Source organism: Antechinus flavipes, chromosome 1, assembly GCF_016432865.1.
Source record: "Antechinus flavipes isolate AdamAnt ecotype Samford, QLD, Australia chromosome 1, AdamAnt_v2, whole genome shotgun sequence".
Taxonomy (NCBI): Eukaryota; Metazoa; Chordata; class Mammalia; order Dasyuromorphia; family Dasyuridae; genus Antechinus; species Antechinus flavipes.
In genome coordinates, this window is record NC_067398.1 from 458263811 (window position 1) to 458284378 (window position 20568).

Sequence of the window (20568 nt, forward strand, 5' to 3'; positions counted from 1 at the left end):
TATAACTTTCTATAGGGCTACACATTCTTAAGATATCAGGCAGACAACTACTTGTAATACCAATGAATAAGGTTAGATCTAATATTATTAGCTTTTTCTTAAATGAACCCTTCTCTTCTACCATAGAAAGAAACAATAAAATGACATGTTGCTCTTATCTTTTTCTTTAATGCTCACTTTGTGACAACTAAAACTATGGGGAAAAGATGGTTTTCCTTTTCCTTGTTTTTAACATATATTTTTTTTTAATACATACAGTCTTTGTTTTAAAAAAAAAGTGTTTAAAACAGTATTAAAAACAAGAAAGTGTTTGGAGTTCCAGGTAGACATTTGAATTTTTTTTTTTAAGAAACTAAAACCAGAAGACAGATTTGATCATATAATAATCTTACCATTAGTATTATCTGTGGTATTACTTCATCTTGATCATTGTGAATAATCTTTTAATTATGTTGTGGTGGCCCTTTGCAAAATTTTATTCTATATTTTTGCTTCATTATTAATTAGGGACATTGGTCCATAGATTTCATTCTCTGTTTTGCTTCACTACAGTTTATGTATCAATATTATGTTAGTTTCATAGAAAAATTTTGGTAGAATATTCTCTTTTCTTATTTTTTGCAGTTTATATAATTTTGAAATCAATTTATTTTGTACATTTTGTAAATATATCTTGTCTTAGGGCTTTATTTCCCTTTTTGTGTTATTTTTTTTCCCCTGGAGTTCAATTTATTTAAATTTTCTATTTCTTGTCTTATTAATCTGCTTAATATATATTTTCATAAATATTAATCTACTTTATATAAGATATCCATTTCAATGGCCTCTTTGCCTATATTACCTATGACCCAACTCTCCAGATCTTGCCTGCTCAGTATTTATTGGTGACCATCACAAACCTGTCCCTTACTCACTACGAACCTTGCTGCTTTCTGCACATAGTACCCTTTAGTTTTGGAATAATTATCAGATCACCACTGCCATTCTTGGAAAGGATATGTCTGTTGATTTTCCTGCTCTATTCATAAAGTCCTGTTACTTTCTAGTTCAAGATATCCTTCCTTCTTTGTCTACCACTCTTTATATGTTGTCTCCCCTAATTAAAATTTAAGCTCCTTGAGAAAAGGGATTTTTATTTATATTTGTATACTTAATGCTAAGCAGTATCTGACACATGGTAAACATTTAATAAATGCTTTTCCCTTGTTTATTTACTTACGCATTCATTAATTTGTTTTTTATTCATTGTAATTTTTTATTTTTTGTTTTTGATACTGGCTTTTTTTTCTTAAAAAAATCAGATTACCTAATAGTTTATTAGTTTTTTTAACTGGCCTCATTTTACTTATCAATTCATTTTTTAACTTTCAATTTTATTGATGTTATTTATTTTTTGAGTCACCAAATCTTTAGGATTAGATTATTTAGTCTCCACTTAAATTAGAGTCCTTTCTTCAAAAGTGCTTCATTGTTTTTAACATTTATTTTGTTATGTTAAGTGTTGTACATGTTTATATTTCTGATTTTCTGCATTTATACATTATATTTTCATGTAAAGGTAACCTACATAGCTGATTAATGTAAACTCCTTTCAATTGCTTTTTGGTAATTAGCAATACCATACTTATCATTTTTAAAAATTCTAGTTAGAGTCTTAATTTCTTACATAATTTTTAAATGTTTGTTTAGGTCTGAATGGGGTACATTGAGGATCCCAAATATTTTAATTTTGCTATTTGTTTCTCTCCATAATTTGATTCATTTTTTTCTTTAAATACATGCCAAGCTAAAATATTAATTTTTATTGTCTATAGCATGTTTTAGCATAGTTTGATTTAGTTTTTATCTCAACTGTTTTAATCTTATTTTGCTGTTATTTATATGAAATCATAATTACTGCTTTCTCCTTTTTTGAGTTCAAATGAAGCATTAATAAATTCTTCTCCAGACTCTTAACTCTGTGTGAATATTTATGTTTCAAATGTTTTTTTAATTAACATATTGTTCAATTCTCCTTTCTAAACCATGTATATATCCTTTTCCTTTTTATGAGTGAGTTCATCTCATTCATATTTACAGTCATCATTGTTAATTATTCATTTCCTTCTAAGAACTTTTTAAAAATTATATTTTTTACTCTTCATTCTTCAGTTCTCTCTCTTTGTCTCTCTCTTTCTGTGTGATCTGTGTGATCAATGTTGATGATCTATAATCGAAAATATCTGTTTCTACTCTACAATCCCACTTCTCCTTTCATTTAGGCCATGATTGTTTCTCACTTTTTCTTTTTTCCTTTTAACTCTTTTTTATGATCTGTTCTCTAAAACTGAAATAGTTTTGTTTATCATCATCCTATCCTCGATTTTACCTTTCCTACATACCCAGCTTTGCATTTCAACCTTGACTTTGGCTATTTCCTTATCTTCCATACCCATTTAATTAAGAATTGCAATTTCTATCACACAGGACCACAAATTTCAAGTTAGAAGGAACTGTAGAGATCAACTGGTCTAGAACCGTTTTATTTTACAGTTGAGTAAAAGGAAACCCAGGGAAGTAACATGATTTGCTGTACACAGGACAGAGACATCATTTAAACTCAGGTCTTGTGACTAACTTCAGAGCTATTTCCACTGTAAAATCCTGCCTGTAGTACCTATCACCTTTCATCATTATTTCTATTACTCCAATCTCATTTATTAGGTAGTTGGAGGGTCTCTCACTTATGTATCTTTCTCCACTCACACAGCCATTGCTCTAGTCCAGCTCCTTATCACATCTCTCCTGGACTATCTAATTCCCTCCTAATTGGTCTGCCTGATTCCAACTTTTCTTGTTCTCACTGGACAATTATAGTAGTGCACCTAACTATAGTATCATTGATCCAAATCCTCCCAAGGAGAATGAAACTGTGGACCAAGTGGAACTAAAAACCAGATACATGAAGCAACCTACTTAAAGTCACATATACATCATTAGCTGTCAAAATAATTTTTCTAAAGCACAGGACATTTCACTTGCTTCATATTGCATATAAGGTAAAATATACCTCAATTTAGCATTTGAGGCCCATCAAAATGTAGGTCTTTTGAACCATTATTTCATATCATTAGGGTTTTTTATTACAAATCCTTTATAAAGTTATTAGGGCATAAAGGACAGAGAATAATAAAATCACAGAATCATAAGTGACTAAATAGGCCTGAGAAGTCATCTAGCACATCTTCCACCTTAAGCATGCAATCTTCTTCCTACTAAATCTTCAACAAGAGATTATTCAGATTATACTTAAAAACTTCTAATAAAAGTACATTTACTTTTCCTAAAAGCAGTCTGTGTCTAGGTAAGTAAGTGTTTGTAAGGTTTTTCTCTAAATTGAGCTAGAATCTGCTTTCCTCCTGCCTACCTTTCACCATTTGTCTGAGATGCAATAGAACATATATAATGCTTCTTTTCTTTGACATCCTAGAAGTAATAAAATAACTTCAAAACAACAATAACATATAGTACTTACTATCTGCCATATATCATTCTAATTGCTTTATGATTATTACCTCATTTGATTCTTATAAGAACCTGGAAATTAGATGCTCTTATCATCCCTATTTTACACACAAGGAAACTGAGGAGATTGAGAAAAATTAAATTACTTTTCCTGGATCATACAGTATATATCTAAAGACAGATTTGACTTTATGTCTTCCTGAATCCAGAGCATCTAGATAGTGGATGGTGCAATTGATGGAATTCCAGGTCCTCATTCAAAAAGACTCCTTTTCCTAAATTCAAATCCTCCCTCAGAAACTTACTAGTTGTGTGACCTTGAGCAAGTCACTTAGCTGTTCACCTCAGTTTCCTCATCTGTAAAAAGAGATGGAGAAGGAAATGGCAAACCACTCCAGTATCTCTGCCAAGAAAACCCTATGTAGGGACATGAAAGGTTGAACACAATTGAAATGATGAACAACAACTTTCTGACTTTAGGCCTGGTCTTTTCATCCTGGATTCTTTTAGTTCCTTCAACTGTATGATATAATTTTATATACCTTCACCATCTGGGCCACTCTCCTTTAGATGAATTAGCTTGACAATATACTTCCTAAAATTCTATTTCAATTTCTAACAAGATAGTGCTAATAAACAAGAGATAGGTTTAGGGATGGAACAACTTCATTGGTCAGGTTGCCCTTTCAATGCCTTACCTGACTGTCCCATCAAGTACACAACTAAATATCACTCTTTAGCAGTCCCTAATTGAAGAAACAGCACCAGACACATGGCAGGCCTTTAAAATACTTATTATTGATTGACTGATTAAATATTCTCCCAGTTATGTAATTAAGCAAGATATAGGTTCCCCAGCACCACAAATTTAGAGTAGAAAGAGTTAGATTTCCCAATTCCAGCAAGAGGCTAAGGCTAATTTATGTTAAAGACCAAATGTAGTAGGAACCATCAGGTCAGTGACAAGAAAGCAACTACTTATTGCATCTCTGATCTAGTCCCATAAGAGACCTAGGTGATTACATATTTTACAGATGGAGAGCTAAATACAAGAGAGATGAATTAGTTTATTCAAGGCCACATATGCAGAAAGTGATACAAAGGTCATCAGGTTCAGAAACAAGCTCTCAATGCAAAGTTTAATACTCCAATAAGTTTTTAGAGAGTGTTAAACTAAGCTTTCTAAATTTTGTTCACAATCCATGATTCATCAGTGTATGACAGTCCCTCCATAGATGGAGATCATCAATTCTTCTGTAACTCATCATCTTAGAGAATTGCCTGTGGAGCCCTGAGAGGTAAAGTCACTTGTCCAAAGCCCCATAAGTAGTATATGTCTGACATAGGACTTAAAACCATGTCTTCTTGACTCCAAGTTTGAGCTTCTATCCACTATGCCACACTGTCTCTTTATTTGCCTTGCCTGGAAGGTAAAAGATCCCCAATGTGAACATGTAAAAATAATGCTCTTTATAGATTAATCCAAAAGAAGATAAACTTAAAAAAAAAAAAAAAACTGGTGCTGTTTAGCTCTGGAATTCAAGGAATAATTTGACTTTGAAGAGAACTGGATAAAAACATTAAGGCAAACCCACAAGAGAGTTTTCCACCCACGTTTCTGAGGGCTATAGTTAGGAATCAGGGACTTGGCCAAATTCATTTTACTTTGGGGAATCAATATGACAGCTCATTGTCTAACTGCTTATGTGACTCCAGAGAACGATTACGTGATACAACTTGGCCTGAGCATATCTTCCCTTATCTTGAAAGACGCTGGACAGTTACCAGCCTCGTCCCAGAAAGCATGGCTGGTCAGGGGGCTGCCCCAGGAAATGTGGCATGTTTCTCACGACCGGAGGACTAAAAAAACAGCACTTCAAAACAAGCGACAACAAAAAAAACAACATATTGCCATCCTGCAAAAATCCTAAGTGTGCTGAAAAAAACAACAACATATGGCTGGGTGGGGTGTGACCAAAAGGAATATAGTTATCACGTTTTGAACATTCCTTTTACAGACTTGATAGCAAAGAAATTTTTCTGGGACAGAACATGGAGTGGTCCCAAGGCCTGTCTTTTTGAAAGCGCAACTGGGGAAGAGAAAGGCAAACAGAAGGGTTTAGCTCAGATAAGCTGTAAGCTGAAAAACCCAAGAATGGAACCTCACTCTTGACCTAAGAAAAGAAACCAATGGGAAGTTTCATATATATATATATATATATATATATATATGCACACACACATACACACATATATACATACATATATATATATGTATATTTAAAAGTTCCTGGCCTGTTACAATGCTAAGCTTAGGTGAATGGACTGTATTTGAACATTACTCTTATTACTAACCCCAAAGGCACTATCTGCACAGACAAGAAAGCTAGGGGTCCAGTATTATACATCAAGCAATTTATAGTCTTATAAAGTTGGACACATAGATAGATATTAAGTGACTTGTTTAGGATCTCATGACTGATGTGTCATAAGCAACACTTGAAATGAGGTTTCAATGTCTTGGCAGTTGACTATTCAATAAAGCATTCTGTCTCTTGCTTCAGGTAACACTCCCATTTTATAGGTGACAAAACTGATAATCAATCAATTAACATTTATTAGGTGCCTAACAAGTTCTAGGCACTGTGTTTTGAATAAGAATTAGATAACTTATCCGTGATTACACAAGTGATTTGTTTAAGGCATGATTTGACTCTGAAGTGAGAGTTCTTTTCATTGTATCATATCATGTCTTTAAGGATTTCCAGGATTCTGATTTATTAGGGTGTACTTTCAGCATTGATGCATCCTCCTCTACTCCATTCAGAGTCATTACTGTCAATTCCTTCTTTCTTTTAATTCAGAACAGTAGTCCCTGGTTACTTACTGGCTTTCTGAAAAGTTAGTCCTTGTTTGCATCCCACCATATGTATGATAACAGAAGACTTCATTGGTACTAGAGGGCAGGGCTTTTGTTGTGCATAAGAATGGATATGCAACCCTTTGATGCTGTTTACTACTAGGCCTATATCCCAAAGAGATCTTAAAGAAGGGAAAGGGGCCTATATGTGCAAGAATGTTTGTGGCAGCCCTGTTTGTAGTGGCCAGAAACTGGAAACTGAGTGGATGCCCATCAATTGGAGAATGGCTGAATAAATTGTAGTATATGAATGTTATGAAATATTATTGTTCTGTAAGAAATGACCAACAGGATGAATACAGAGAGGACTGGAGAGATTTACATGAACTGATGCTAAGTGAAATGAGTAGGACCAGGAGATCATTATATGCTTCAGCAACAATACTATATGATGATTGATTCTGATGGTCGTGGCCATCTTCAACAATGAGATGAACCAAATCAATTCCAATAGAGCAGTAATGAATTGAACTAGCTACACCCAGCAAAAGAACTCAGGGAGATGACTATGAACCACTACACAGAATTCCCAGTCCCTCTATTTTTGTCCACCTGCATTTTTGATTTCCTTCACAGGCTAATTGTACACTATTTCAAAGTCCGATTCTTTTTGGGCAGCAAAACAACTGTATGGACATGTGTATTATTTGATTTATACTTTAACATGTGTATTTGGGGAAAGGGGGAGGAGGAAAGAGGGGAAAAGTTGGAACAAAAGGTTTTGCAACTGTCAATGTTGAAAAATTATCCATGCATATAACTTGTAAATAAAAAAAAATGTAAAAAAAAAAAAGGATGGATATGCAAACTATGGAATATTAGGCATATAAAATAAACTGCCCCCATTCTAACATGTATTAAAGTCTTCTCTACTCTGTCTTGATTCCTTGGCTCTGCTTCTTATTCTGAGTCTTTTAATCTCTTTTCTTGTATACTTGGTTTTAGTCCCTTGCTCCTTCCTTTGATCTCTCTGTAAAACATGGACTCCAGAAAGGTGCTAACTTCCTTTGACCAACCCAACCTCTCTAGGTCACACAACAGCAATGCTCAGCTGAGGAAATAAGTTGGGGAGGGGAGAGAGACAAAAACAGACCAAAAACAAATCCAAATATACCAAAAATACCTGTAAATGTTGGGAAAATGTTTAGGAGATGAAACATCATGGAAATAAAACAGAGCAGTGAAAATACATATAATAAAGACAAAAGGCTTATGAATCCTGTCTATGTGACCTGCCTGTGTAAGTTACTTTATCTCTTCAGGACACAATTTTCTCATCTGCAAAATGAGAAATTTGAATTATACCATCATAGTCCCTTGTCAGGGTTTGGGAGGGAGTTCCTCAATTTACCACTTCTCTATGTAATAATTCTACAAAGTTTCCATCTAGTTTCTACCTTCTTACTCTGTCAGGTTCATTTCCTAATGCAGTATGGCCATTGAATAAAGCACTTTCTCAGATTTTGGTGGTTTAGTCTTTCCCATCATCCTACAGGGCCTTGTTGCTTGGCTGGAGCTGCAAAAATTGGCATGGCCCATTCCCAGACTTTTTGGAGACTTGTTTTGTTCTTTCCCCCAGTTCTTTCCTCCCCTCATTACTTTAAGATTAAATATAATATTGAGAGAGGAAACAACAGGAACCATATTTTCTCTACCTCCTGTGGTAGTCCTGGTGAGGAGATAAAGTCCTAAGGTATTTTCCCCACCGAGGGTACTTGAGACAGCTGAGTCTTACAATAGATAGATTGCTGGGCTTGGAATCAGGATAGAGCTGAGTTCAAATCCATTTGAGGATCCTCATCAGAAGACAAAATAAAATAACATTTGTATAGGACTTAGCACAGTGCCCTGCACTTAGTAAGAACTTGACTAATTCTTACATTGTTTCTAAACCCTTTCAAGCTCAGCTCAAGTGATACTTTCCACATAGAAATTTTTCCTAATCTTTCCCCCTAGTTAGTGCTTCTCTGTCTCATCCAAATCCTTTTTTTTTTTTTTTCCTTTTTACTGAAGCAATTGAGGTTAAATGACTTGCCCAGAGTCACACAGCTAGGAAGTGTTAAGTGTCTGGGGCCAGATTTGAACTCAGGTACTCCTGACTTCAGGGCTGGTACTCTATCCACTGCACCACCTAGCTGCCCACCCCCCATCCAAATTCTTATATCTAAATAGAAACAGGTCTCATTGCTCCCAGGAGGACAAGCTCACTTGCTCTTTCCTATTAAGAAGACTAGCTCTGGACTTCTGCAGATAGTATTCTTTTTTTGGTAGATGCCTTTTCTCTGAAAAATACCCCAAAGACTCTTTTCTTATCATCTCATGTTTCCAACCCAGAATCCCAAGGAAAATTGCTTAATACTTAAGAATAGTTCATTTATATGGGCTTCTAAAGAAGGAGTGGAAAAATACCCACCACAGAACCATAAATACAATTTATTTTACTCATTAAAAAGAAACACAAAGGAGCTCATCATTACAACCATGGATCAGAAAGATCTGAATTATATATACAAAGGATTGTGCAGCAAAAGCTTTGTGTAAAAGATAGTCCTTAACCTGAGCATCACAAAGTATAGCAAGATGAGTAAGTGGAAAGGAAGAACATTCTAGACACAGCAGAAGACTTATGGAGGACACACAATTGAGAAATGCAATGCTATTTAGGGCAAACTTGAGAAGGTCCATTTGTCAGATATATGAGAAGTAAGAAGGTAAAATCAGTCTAAAAAGATAGCCAAAGTAGAACCCCATGTTACTTCTGTAGAAATCAAGGAAGAAAATTTTTTATTCTACTAAATATGAATCTGCCTCCTTACTTTTCTTACTTTACCAAATCAATAATGCTTATATGTTCATGTGTCAACATCTATTTATAAGTGTATATACATATTTATAAATGTTATATTTATACATATATTATACATGTATGTGTACATATATGAAATATAGAGAATATACATATTCCTAAAATATTAAAATTTTAGAAATAAATGTATGTATACATATATTATAGAAGCACAAATTTATTTTTACTAATTGCCTTCTCACCTGAAACAAAATGTAATCAGGTCTGCTATAAAACAGAAATATAATTACTTTTTTTTCTGAGGCAATTGAGATTAAATGACTTGCCAGGGGTCACACAGCTAGGAAGTGTGAAGTGTTAAAATGAAACAGCAATATAATTTTTTTTTTCCTGAGGCAATTAGGATTAAGTGACTTATCCAGAGTCACACATCTAGGAAGTGTTAAGTGTCTGAGGCCAAATTTAAACTCAGATTTTCCTGACTGCAGGGCTGATGCTCTATCCACTGTGCCACCTAGCTGCCCCAGCAATGTAACTATTTAAAAAGTCAGTTAAACAACTGCTTTGAGGGGCTGTATAATGGCAAATGTCTGGTTCAACTGATTTTTTTTCTTACTAAATTGCCCAAATTGACCTGTTATTTTGGCCTTGTTTAGAGACAGCTTGAGGCAGTTTTGCCAAAACCTAAGTTAGCTTTGCTTCATTAAAATATAATTTGCAGCTTTGCCTCTGCCAGTTATCTACCAAACCTCAAGCTCAAATGTATTTTCTTTTTAAATTTAAATTCAGACATCCAGAAAAAGACCTCTGGAAATCCAGGCATCTTTCCTTTTTTTTTTCTTTGAAATTTTCTAATTGGCACTATACTGATGTGTGTCAGACAGACAGACAGACACAGAAAAAGACAGAGATAGAGACAGATGAAGAGAAAAATAAGATACACACAGAGAAAGAGACAGCCAGATAGAGAAGAGGTGAAGAAATGGAGAGGAAAGAGAGCACAAACAGATGTTTCATATATTTTCTACTTGCCATAGTGGCAAGTAAAAGAGGTACACCAGATGAAATTAAAATGCACTTGAGTATAAGCTACTTTTAAGATATTCCCTTAGTTTTAAGAAAGTCAATGCCATAGAAAGGATATCCATCTGCTGCTGCATCATCTGGGAGAATTTCCTAGGATTTTCTTCATGCTGGGCAAAGAGAGATGGGTGGATGCCATTTCTTAAGATGCTTGGACATTCTTGCCCCAAACCCTCTGTGGCAGCATGCTCATTTTGGCAGTGATGTCAGTGGCCATCTGAGAATATGCAGCCTTCTGAGTCCTGCTAGCTGTCCTGGACATTCAGAGCCCTGCAGAATGAAACGATCTGGGACCAATTAATTGAAAGGAGGAGTAGCTCAGACCTCGAGGCAAGAGCATTAATGGAGCTGGGCTCACTGCTGTGTCACAGGCATTGCTTGCCAAATGGAGTTGGCTGCAGAGGCGAAGCAGCCTGTCGCTCTAGGGGCAGGGCTCATGGGAGGCTGTGGACATTGCATTACAGCAAACAGACTTGGTTTTGCTAGACTCCATTCAATATGGTTCCCTTTGCTAGGGATCTGGCACTGGAGACCAAGCTTCCTGGGAGGAGCCATACTGCAGACATGGCCATTTCAATCACTTGGCTTAGCACAGTAGGTCAAAGAAATAGCTGCAAATTCAGGGCTGTAAAGATGCTTAAGACTCAGCTGTCAAGTTGACAATAGAGAGCTCCTGGTGTGAAACTTGTAACTGGCACTTGAATTTGCCTGATTTTCTAACTCTAGTGGAAATGTCTTTAATAAAAGAGGCAACTTGGATTTTAATGATTTCCTGCAGTGTTGTCATCATTGGCTGTTCTGGAAACCAGTCTGGAGAACTGGCTATAGAGGTATTTCATTACAAAGGGAAGAAAAAGGCCTAACTATTGCCAAGGCAGTCGCTTGGAATCACTTTTGGACTTTGTGAGACTTAAGAGTAGCAGCAGTTTTTTCTGCCAGTGATTTTCAAACTTCGAAATTGCCATTCCAGAGGCCAATACAATGTCAACACTGAGAACAGAATCACAGGGCTTTTACTGTTTCCCATTAAGGTGCTCAAATATCCCTTCTGTATAAATTATCAGCTACATTCCTGAAGGACTACCCTTCCTGGACAATCTACAGCAGGGAAAATGCACTTGATTACATTCATTACTTGGGACTGCAATAGGTGATGGCTCCTAAAAAACACAATTGGTTGCATGCTGATCAACAATTCCAAAGACTTTCTCTTTGTTTAAGCTATCTGTCAGTGATAGGACTGAACCATTACTTTTTATCACTGAGTTCATTAAACCACAATGTGATGCTTAAAAGCAGGGCTTTTTATGTTGTCTTCCAGAAAAACGAGGATGAACAAAATTGGAAGTGAAATACAGCATAGCATTTTAGACTGTTGTGAATAAATTATGATGAAAATGTTTAAATCTCACACACTGAGACCTCACAGGTCACAATGACCTATTAGGATATCATGGGACTGCTCAGGATTTGTCTCAACAAAGAGACAAAGCAAGTGAGTTATAATTCTCACTGCGTCCTTGGGAGAAGGTGGTTATGAAGAAGTAGACAGTTTTTTTTTTCCCCCTACATAAGCTGTTTGTCACTTCCTCCAGACAAATTTCAGAATAAATAGTGACAATAATGCAAATTGCTTTGGGCATTGGGGAGGAGTGGACTAGCCCTTTTAGATGATAATCACCAAATATAGCTTTGTCCTGGATCCAGGATTTGTAATTTTTATTTATTTACCGTTTAATCAAACATACTGACCGATTCATTAAGTGAAAACACATTTAATTCAGAAGCCCTTAAAAATCTATGCACAGATAGAGTGAGGGAAAATGATTACATCTGAATCAGTCTTCCAAAGCCTAAGAAGTTTTAGTTGTGGTGGAGAAAGCTAGAAGTACAACATCTTCATGCAAATCAACATTCTCCCAAATCTCATAATATTGCAGAGTACAGAACTGAATAAGAACAATTGCTCAGTGTAGACCTTGCCACAAATTTTGCCATAGTACGCCAGGTATTACTTGCTGAAGTAGTGTGGATTTAAGCACCACAATATGGTTACAAATTCAAAGATGTATAAGCAGAGGAGCAGAATTAACTGTACCACTAAATGTACTTTTTGAACCTGTCATACTTAATACTTAGGTCTGCCATCTAGTGGGCACTATAATGATTATGTAGCAGAATTTTGTCTCTTAAATTTACAAAAATATAATCAACTATATGTAAATAGATTACACCCAAAAACAAACACCCCACTCACATCAGGAAGTATTCAGTGTGACTATACTGATTACATGGAATCTTCCAAGGATAACTACTTCACTAAAAAAAATATAGAATGTAAGATCAAAAAAACCCAAAAAACTCAAGATTATGAGTTAGTTTTTGTTGTTTTTTTTTTTTTCTCTATCCTTATAAAGGCTAAAGGTAAAACGAAAGAAAGTATTTTACAGAGCTTGGAGACCTGAATTTTATTATTGACACTAATTGCTTATGTGACCTGGTGGGGGGCAACACAACAGCTTGCTGACCTTTGGTATCCTAACTGGCAAAATAATAGAGCTGGGTTAGAGATTCTTACATTTTTTTGAGTAATGGACCTCTTTGACAGTCTAGTAACCAAGGGACATCTACTGAGAGTCATATATTTATGTGAATAAAATAAAATATATAAGGTTACAGAGAAAAACAATTATAATTGTTTAAATACAATGATCAAAATATTAAAAAACAAAAACTAATTTCCTGGACCCCAATTTCTTAGGCCTCTTCCAGATCTAATATAAGAATGCTGCTTACTTAATAGCAATGCCTTGCTTAGTAGGTATTTTTAAATGCTTGCCTGGAAATGCTGGGCAACCAAACACCATTATAACTATGAGTGCGTGTAGGGGGAAAGGAGGTCCTTATACACAATTATGTATGCATGACTAAGCATCCAGGGCTCACAATTTGACCTCCAGTATAAATTAATCCATAGTATAGCCAGACATTTTATAATGGGTTTCATTATATTCACGCTCTTGAAGAGCTGCCAATTTTGTTTAAGATTTCAGGTATTGATTGGCAAGTGTAGTGCTTAATGGAGCCATAAAGCATGTCCAATCTTAAAAATCATTTTCAAAAATCATTAGACTCCTATTCTAATTGTGCAGAAAATGTGCATTAGGCCTGCCTCAATTTACCTAAGCTATTTTTCTAATCTGTTAATCACCCTTGCCCCATTTTGCTGTTCTTTATAGCATAAGAAGCTGAGAGGTAGAACAAGAAGAAAAAATAAAGATCATCTAATTCTACCTCCTTTCATTTTTCATATATGAAAACTGAGATCTAAAGATATTACATGATTTTCTGAAGTTCATGCCCATGGATAATTAGAAGAGTTGGGATTTAAAGCCCGGTATTCTTTCCAGTGCACCACACTGCTTAGGTATCTGTAATTGTCAATATATCCAGAGATTTGCTGTCCATTTCCACTCCTGAAAAATGAGGAATATAAAGGAAAACACCTAACTACATTATTTCCTTCAGTTCTTCATTCCAGAGGCAGCTTGGCAAAGATAAGATTATATTGAACTAAAAATGAAAAACCTAAATTTGAACTGGTGTGTAAGCACAACCAAGTTCTTTCACCTCTAGAAATTTCTTCATCTGAAAAGAGGAATAGTTGTACTTGTACTGGTAGAATTGTTGTAAGAATGAAATATGAAAAAAAAAAAAAAGAAACTAAACACTAAGAAAATGTCACCACTTATTATTGAGACCAGAGCAAAAAATCTCTGCTTTTTTAATGACTAGATCTTAGGTTTAGTAAAGTCATCTGCACTCTGGCCTGGTTCTCTTTTCCAACTGTCCTCTAAGTGAACTGAAATGGAGGTTTGAAACAATTAGCAATTTGGTGCAGATTGAGACTGTTTGGGGTTCTTAAACTTTACCTTGTGACATGTACCCTTTTGACAGTTGGATGAAGCCTATGAATCATAGGTTAAAGGAAAATAAAGTAATTAAACATAGAAAATAAAAAAAAAAGATTACAAAGAAAACCAATTAAATCTAAATACTATTATCAAAATGTACATTTTTTTAAAAGTCCATTCTCTCTTTCCTCTCCAATCCAAGTTAAGAATTTTAGTCCTATTTCAGGCTGTTCATTTGTGTCAGCAAGTCTTTTGGGGAGGAAAAAAAAAAGTGTGGTTATGGTCATAACCAGGGATGTTTACTCCAGTGACTTTAAAAGTATTGCTTCATTAAATATGTTCCCTGATGAGCTCTGACAGACATTGCTGGACCGGGATGAAAAAAAAGGTTAGAGCCTCCCATTTCAACCTCCAGTTTCCATTTTACTTGAGCATAAAATGGCAGTAGGCTATGTGCTTCAGAGAGGTAAGCGGATTGTCTGGGACCTGCAGGATACCACTGAAGCATTATCACAGCAGTGGTGCCCAAACATAATGAGTTTTAATTTTCTGTGGGGACTTCCTCACCCACTCACAGCTGGGTCCAGAATGGATGGTGACAATATTGCTCAGTGCTCTTGGGATAGCCATAGATCTTCAATGAATGCTGTAGCTAAAGCAGGCTGATGATTCCTGGCGGCCAAATCAGGCCTTTAGGAAAGCACATTAACTTTCTTCAAGCCATCAGGGAATAATTGAATTCATTGCAGCATCATAGCTATAAAGTCTGGGACTATTGGTTTAGTCACTTAGAGCTGTTTGCTAATGAGGGGTTACTGTCACAGGTTCAGTCTCTGCTCCCCTTGTAGGCGTTGCAGAGATAACCATCTGTTCTATGGCTACAGAGTACCCCATAATCAGAGTTCTCCCTGGAGGATGACAAATTGGAACAACTATATTGGAACTATAGTACTTTAAGGACCAGGTGGCTGGAGTGGTGGGCAGGGAGGCAATAAATGGGGAACTGATGCCCTGTTCAATTGTTGATGGTGATAATTGTTTATATTTATGTGATTCTTCATGGTTACATAATGCCTTCTATATCTTATGTACTTTGATCACCACTACTACTCTGTGAGCTAGATACTTCAAGCATCATTCCCATTTCTTAGCAAAGAAGAATAAGACTTAGAAATAACTTGGCAAAGGACATATCACTAGGAAATGTTAGAACTAGGACTCAATCTAGACCTCCTAGATCTATCTCCATTATTACAAGATCTCTCTTGAGGGAAGAGGAGGAAAGGAAAGAAAGATTTAAGAATCACAAATGTATAGATATATGTGATTCTGAGCAAGTCCCTTAACCCTAATTGCCTCACAGCAAAACAACAACAACAACAAACCCCTAAATATATAGTCAATATATGGAATGAATGTAGGAGAGAGAAAGAAGAGGAAGATTCATTCTTTCAAATATTTATTGAACATTAACTGTATATTCATTGAATACCTATTGTTTGCAAAATACTTAGGAGTTCAAATTTAATCTTAGAAACTTTTAAGCTGTGTGACCTGAGCAAGTCACTTACCTATTTGCCTCAGTTTCCTCATTTGTAAAATGATCTGAAGAAGGAAATGTCAAACCATTCCAGTATCTTTGCCAAGAAAACCCCAAATGGGGTCACAAAGAGTCATACACAACAATAACATTAGGAGCTTAAATTATGGAGGTAAGACACACTTAGACCTTAATCTAAAGAGGCTTTGTGGAAAAGAACAGTGGATTTATAGTCAGAGGACTGGGGTTTGAATTCCAGCTTTGCCATTTGTTAGCTCAGTAATCTTTGGTAAATAATTTAGATGTTCTGGGTTCCCAATTTCCTTATCTGTTAAATGAGGGGTTCTAGAGATCAGTTAGATAAAAGTGTAAAGTTTTGAGCCTAGCACCTATGACCTAAGAAAGTTGATATAAGAACACAATTAACTATGGAAGCAGGATGGGGTAAAATTGTGATTAGAATGCTTGACTTGGAATTAGGAGAACCTGGCTTCCAGTTGTGAAGATTAACTGAGATAATGAACACACTTCATAAACTAACATAAATGTCGGTGATAATGATGAGGAAGATGAGGAAGATGATGAGTGTGATCATTGTTAGTAGCTTTCTAATCCTGTGGCCCAGGGCTAGAAACATAACCTCTCAGCCTCAGTTTCCTTATCTACAACATGAAAATAATTATAGTATCTCCCTTATAGGGTTGATGTGAAGATTAAATGAAATAATATCGATAAAGTACTTTATAAAACTTTAAGCAGTATAGAAATGCAAGCAACAATGAAGATTTGCCATGAGTGGCACAAAGAGAGCATTATAAGATTTCAGAGCAAGGAGAAACCAGGCTACCTGAGTGGTAGTAGTGACAATTTTCCTTTTCCACACACTTTACTCAGGGTGCATGTTTACTTCATCTACACTACCCTCAGTATTTTGTTGTTCAATCATGTTCAACTCTCTGTGACCACTTTTGAGGTTTTCTTAGCAAAGATACTGGAGTGCTTTGCCAAATCCTTCTCCAGCTCATTTTACAGATGAGGAAACTGAGATAAACAGCATTAAGTGACTTGCCCAGGGTCACACAGCTAGTAAGTTTCTGAGGCGGGATTCAAATTCAGGAGTTTTCCTTATTCCAAGTGGTCTATCCATTGTACTGCTTAGATGCTTCCACCTTTAATATTAATTGCAAGCCAATTTCATCTTTATAGAAATGTTGAAGGCAGGGGGGAGAAAAAAATGCATAGTGAGATTTGTTCTGGGATCACCACCACTCTAGGGATGGTGTACTATATAACTGGTTACCACTGTTCATAACAGATACAAGGGCAGCATCATTGCTATCAGATAAACAACTCAAAATAAGTGCTCGACTGATGAAGGTCAGGATATGTCTGTAAAGTTAACTGGCCTAGTCAGGGATTGGAATTGTGCCACCAAACTCATTAGCACAGAGCTCCAAGTAACAGAGTACAAAGTCTGGACTTTACGCCATTACTGGTATATTGACCTATATTGCTCCTGAGGGGATTGAAAAACTGTTGTGTTTTTGGAACAGCTTATCAATTCCCTAAAAGTTTCCTGTTCTGACCTGATTTAATATACCATGACCTTCTGTCCCTCTAAAGACCTTCTTAGCAAAGAGCTTAAAAGCACTAGAAAGGAAAGTGTGTGTGTGTGTGTGTGTGTGTGTGTGTGTGTGTGTGATGATACAAAATCAGATTTGAAAAAGACATTCCTAGTGTTCACTCTACTGAAAATTTTCACTGCAAAGTTTCTGATTATCTACATTTATCTAGATCTCACTATTTTCTCCACAGTGATTTTGGGTATACTTTAGTAGCTCATTTACTAAATTTTATCCTCTTTCTTTGCAGTCACAATTTAGATCTCACTATTTTCTCCACAGTGATTTTGGGTATCTTTCAGTAGCTCATTCACTAAATTTTATCCTCTTTCTTTGCAGTCACACAATTATGTCCTGTGTGGCTAGAAATTCTATAAGACTAGTTTTGTTGACCGCATCACAAACAAAATTTAGGAAGAGATTTCTTCAAACACAATGTTGATTTATAGCATTAGGAGTCTCTCTCTTACCTTAAACTTAGGAAAAACATTTCAAAATAAATAAAGAAATTGAGACTACCTCTTTTGTTTTAGAACAACTATCTGTTTTGGTTCTGCATGGATCCTACAAATCTCTGAAAGTAATGAAACATGATGTATTCCAGAGAAAACAAAGAATTTTATTTCATTATTTAAAAAAGCCCTCAAAAAATACACTCTTTATCCATTTTCTATAGTATTCTCAGGGCCACCAGTTAAAAAGATTAAATGTTTTATAATAAATTCACCATTTCAGTTCCAAGATGAGAAGAATAAACTAAGTGAACTCATGAGTATCTTTAGCTTGATTTACTTCTTTAAGTGTTTTACCCTCTCAAAGTCAATTGAATATATATTTTGTTCATACTTCCTTTCCTTTTCTCTATTGTAAGGATTAATCTTTTAGATTCCTTCCCTTAGAAAACTAGATTATGTCCCTCCCCAAGGATACATATTTCAAATTTCATTAAAAGTGTCAAGACTATTTATATTTCCCAGTGTGGAGGTAAAAAATCATATTTAAAATCTTAAATCCACTTTCTTTCAGCTGATTAATTGGTCACTAGATGGCGCCAACAGCTAAGTTGGCAGTTGGAAAATTTTTTTTTTCATTAGAATGAGGTTCATTGGTCTGTTGTCCGAAGGTTGTCACGAGCTCTGAAGCAGTATTTCTTAATAAAAGCAATGACTAGGAAAACAGTTGTGTAGCCTGAATTTGCTGCAATTACACTTATTTTAGGGTGAATTATTGGCCAATTTAAAAAATGTATTATACATTGGTAGGTTTTTTTTCTTTGTGGGCAATTTTATAAATATCAAAGAAAAATTAGCTCTCTCACTATGGGACTATAATAGGTAACATAAGTAAAATCAGATTCTACATTTCAAATAGAATAGATACAAATTTTCATTATAATACAGAAAACATGTCCCCCAATAGATGAACAGGCTTTCCTATGTAAGTCTGTTTTCTCTCTACTCTTACAGACCCCATTAGGACAAACAGTAGGAAGAGCTTTAGTCAAACTTAGAGGCAGAAGGCCCTGGTTCAAACGTCATTTTTCTAGGCATATATGGATACTTCTCTGACTTTCAATTTCCTTATCTATGGGATGTGGATAATAATCTTTGCAGTACAGGGTTATTGTTAGGATCAAATAAGATCATATATACAAGAAAAAAAGAAGAAAACCAGTCAATCACGTAGTACAGGGGAATAGACTGTTCCACTTGGACTCAGGATAACTTCAGTTCAAATTCTCTTTGCCATTTATTAGCTGTGTGACCCCAGGCAAGTAAGTTACACTCCCTTTGTCTCAACTTCCTTATCTATAAAATGAAGTTAATTATAGCACCCGACCTACAGGGTTGTCCACAAGGATCAAATGAGACAATATATGAACTACTTTGAAAACCATCGAGTGCTATGTAAATGCTATCGGTTATAACAATTATCATATAATATCATACATATATTTATTAGATATATCAGTTATTATGCTCTAATAGCTTTCTTATTTCAGCAGAACTAGAGGAAAGAATTTACTATCATGTAAGAAAGAGAAAAGAACCTGACATTGTTGAGCTATGGACACCCAAACTTCAGGATGATGGATGTGATACACAATTATTATGATCCTTCTATATCCAGGGGCTCCTTGGTCATTGTGGACCAGAGGATCTTTTGAACTCATATATGGGAATTCATCAGAGAGAGCCTTGGGCTAGAATTAATTACTCCTGGAGATCTATAAGAGGCCCACCCTCTCCATATTCATGAATGGCCTCCCTTTTTTCCCCAAGAGTTGCCTCAGTCAGCACCTACGCATTTTTATACTATTTTAGGTGACTATTATCAGAAGCTGTCTTAAGTGAAGTCATTGCCCACCAGAGCCTGTCAACCCCATAGACCATATGCTAATCATACCTTCTATTATGTCTCAAAAATCTGTCACTAGTCAGTCCACTCTTTTTTTTTTTTTTTCTTTGCTTGAGTCAGTCTTTTTATCTGGAATACCTTTCATCCCTTCTCTTCATCAATCCAAATCCAAATTTATTTCAAGGTCCAGCTTCTCTATTAAGCCTTTCATAATTGCTTTGAATTTATAATGATATGAATTCTTCTCATTCTTCCTATTTACAGTGTTTCAATCGCATCATGTATCACATATATGTCTCCTTGAATTATTTCATAGTTATTTATTTTATTATTTTCCCCAAACTAAATCATAAACCCTTGGAGGGTAGCAACCTCATTTCCAACTTAAAAAAACATTCTTCCAATGTGTTTAGATACATACAGCCACAGGCAGAGTAGTTACACAATAAGTACTTGTTAACTTTGAATCAGACTTTACTATCAATGTTTCTTCATTATCAGTGATTCATCATCAGCAGGTCAAACTATTTTCTTCTTTCAAACCTGGCTTGTCTTGTACCTCCTTTCATTTCCCAGGCCAAATCTGAACCTCTCAGGTCAGGAAATCTTGGAAAAGGTCATCATTGATTCCATTCTCATGGCTAGGGATCCATAAGATAACCTGTTTAGAAAAATACAGAAACACTACATTTTAGTGTTGTAAAGGATCTTAGCACCAATCAAGGCCAAACTATAACCAAAAAAAGCATTTCATTTTGTGAAGTAAGATGACTTCACTCATCAATGAAATCACTTAATTAGATTTAACCCAAATGAGAAAA

At 35.4% G+C, this 20568-nt stretch overlaps 1 long non-coding RNA gene across 1 annotated transcript in view; it reads right to left on the minus strand.

Annotated features, from left to right (window-relative positions):
- Positions 1-19398: 19398 nt before the first annotated feature.
- Positions 19399-20568, minus strand: part of LOC127543820 (uncharacterized) — a 46408-nt gene continuing 45238 nt past the window's right edge. The window contains exon 4 of the long non-coding RNA XR_007949312.1: positions 19399-20408. This is a non-coding gene — a long non-coding RNA (uncharacterized LOC127543820). The remainder of the gene's footprint in view (positions 20409-20568) is intronic.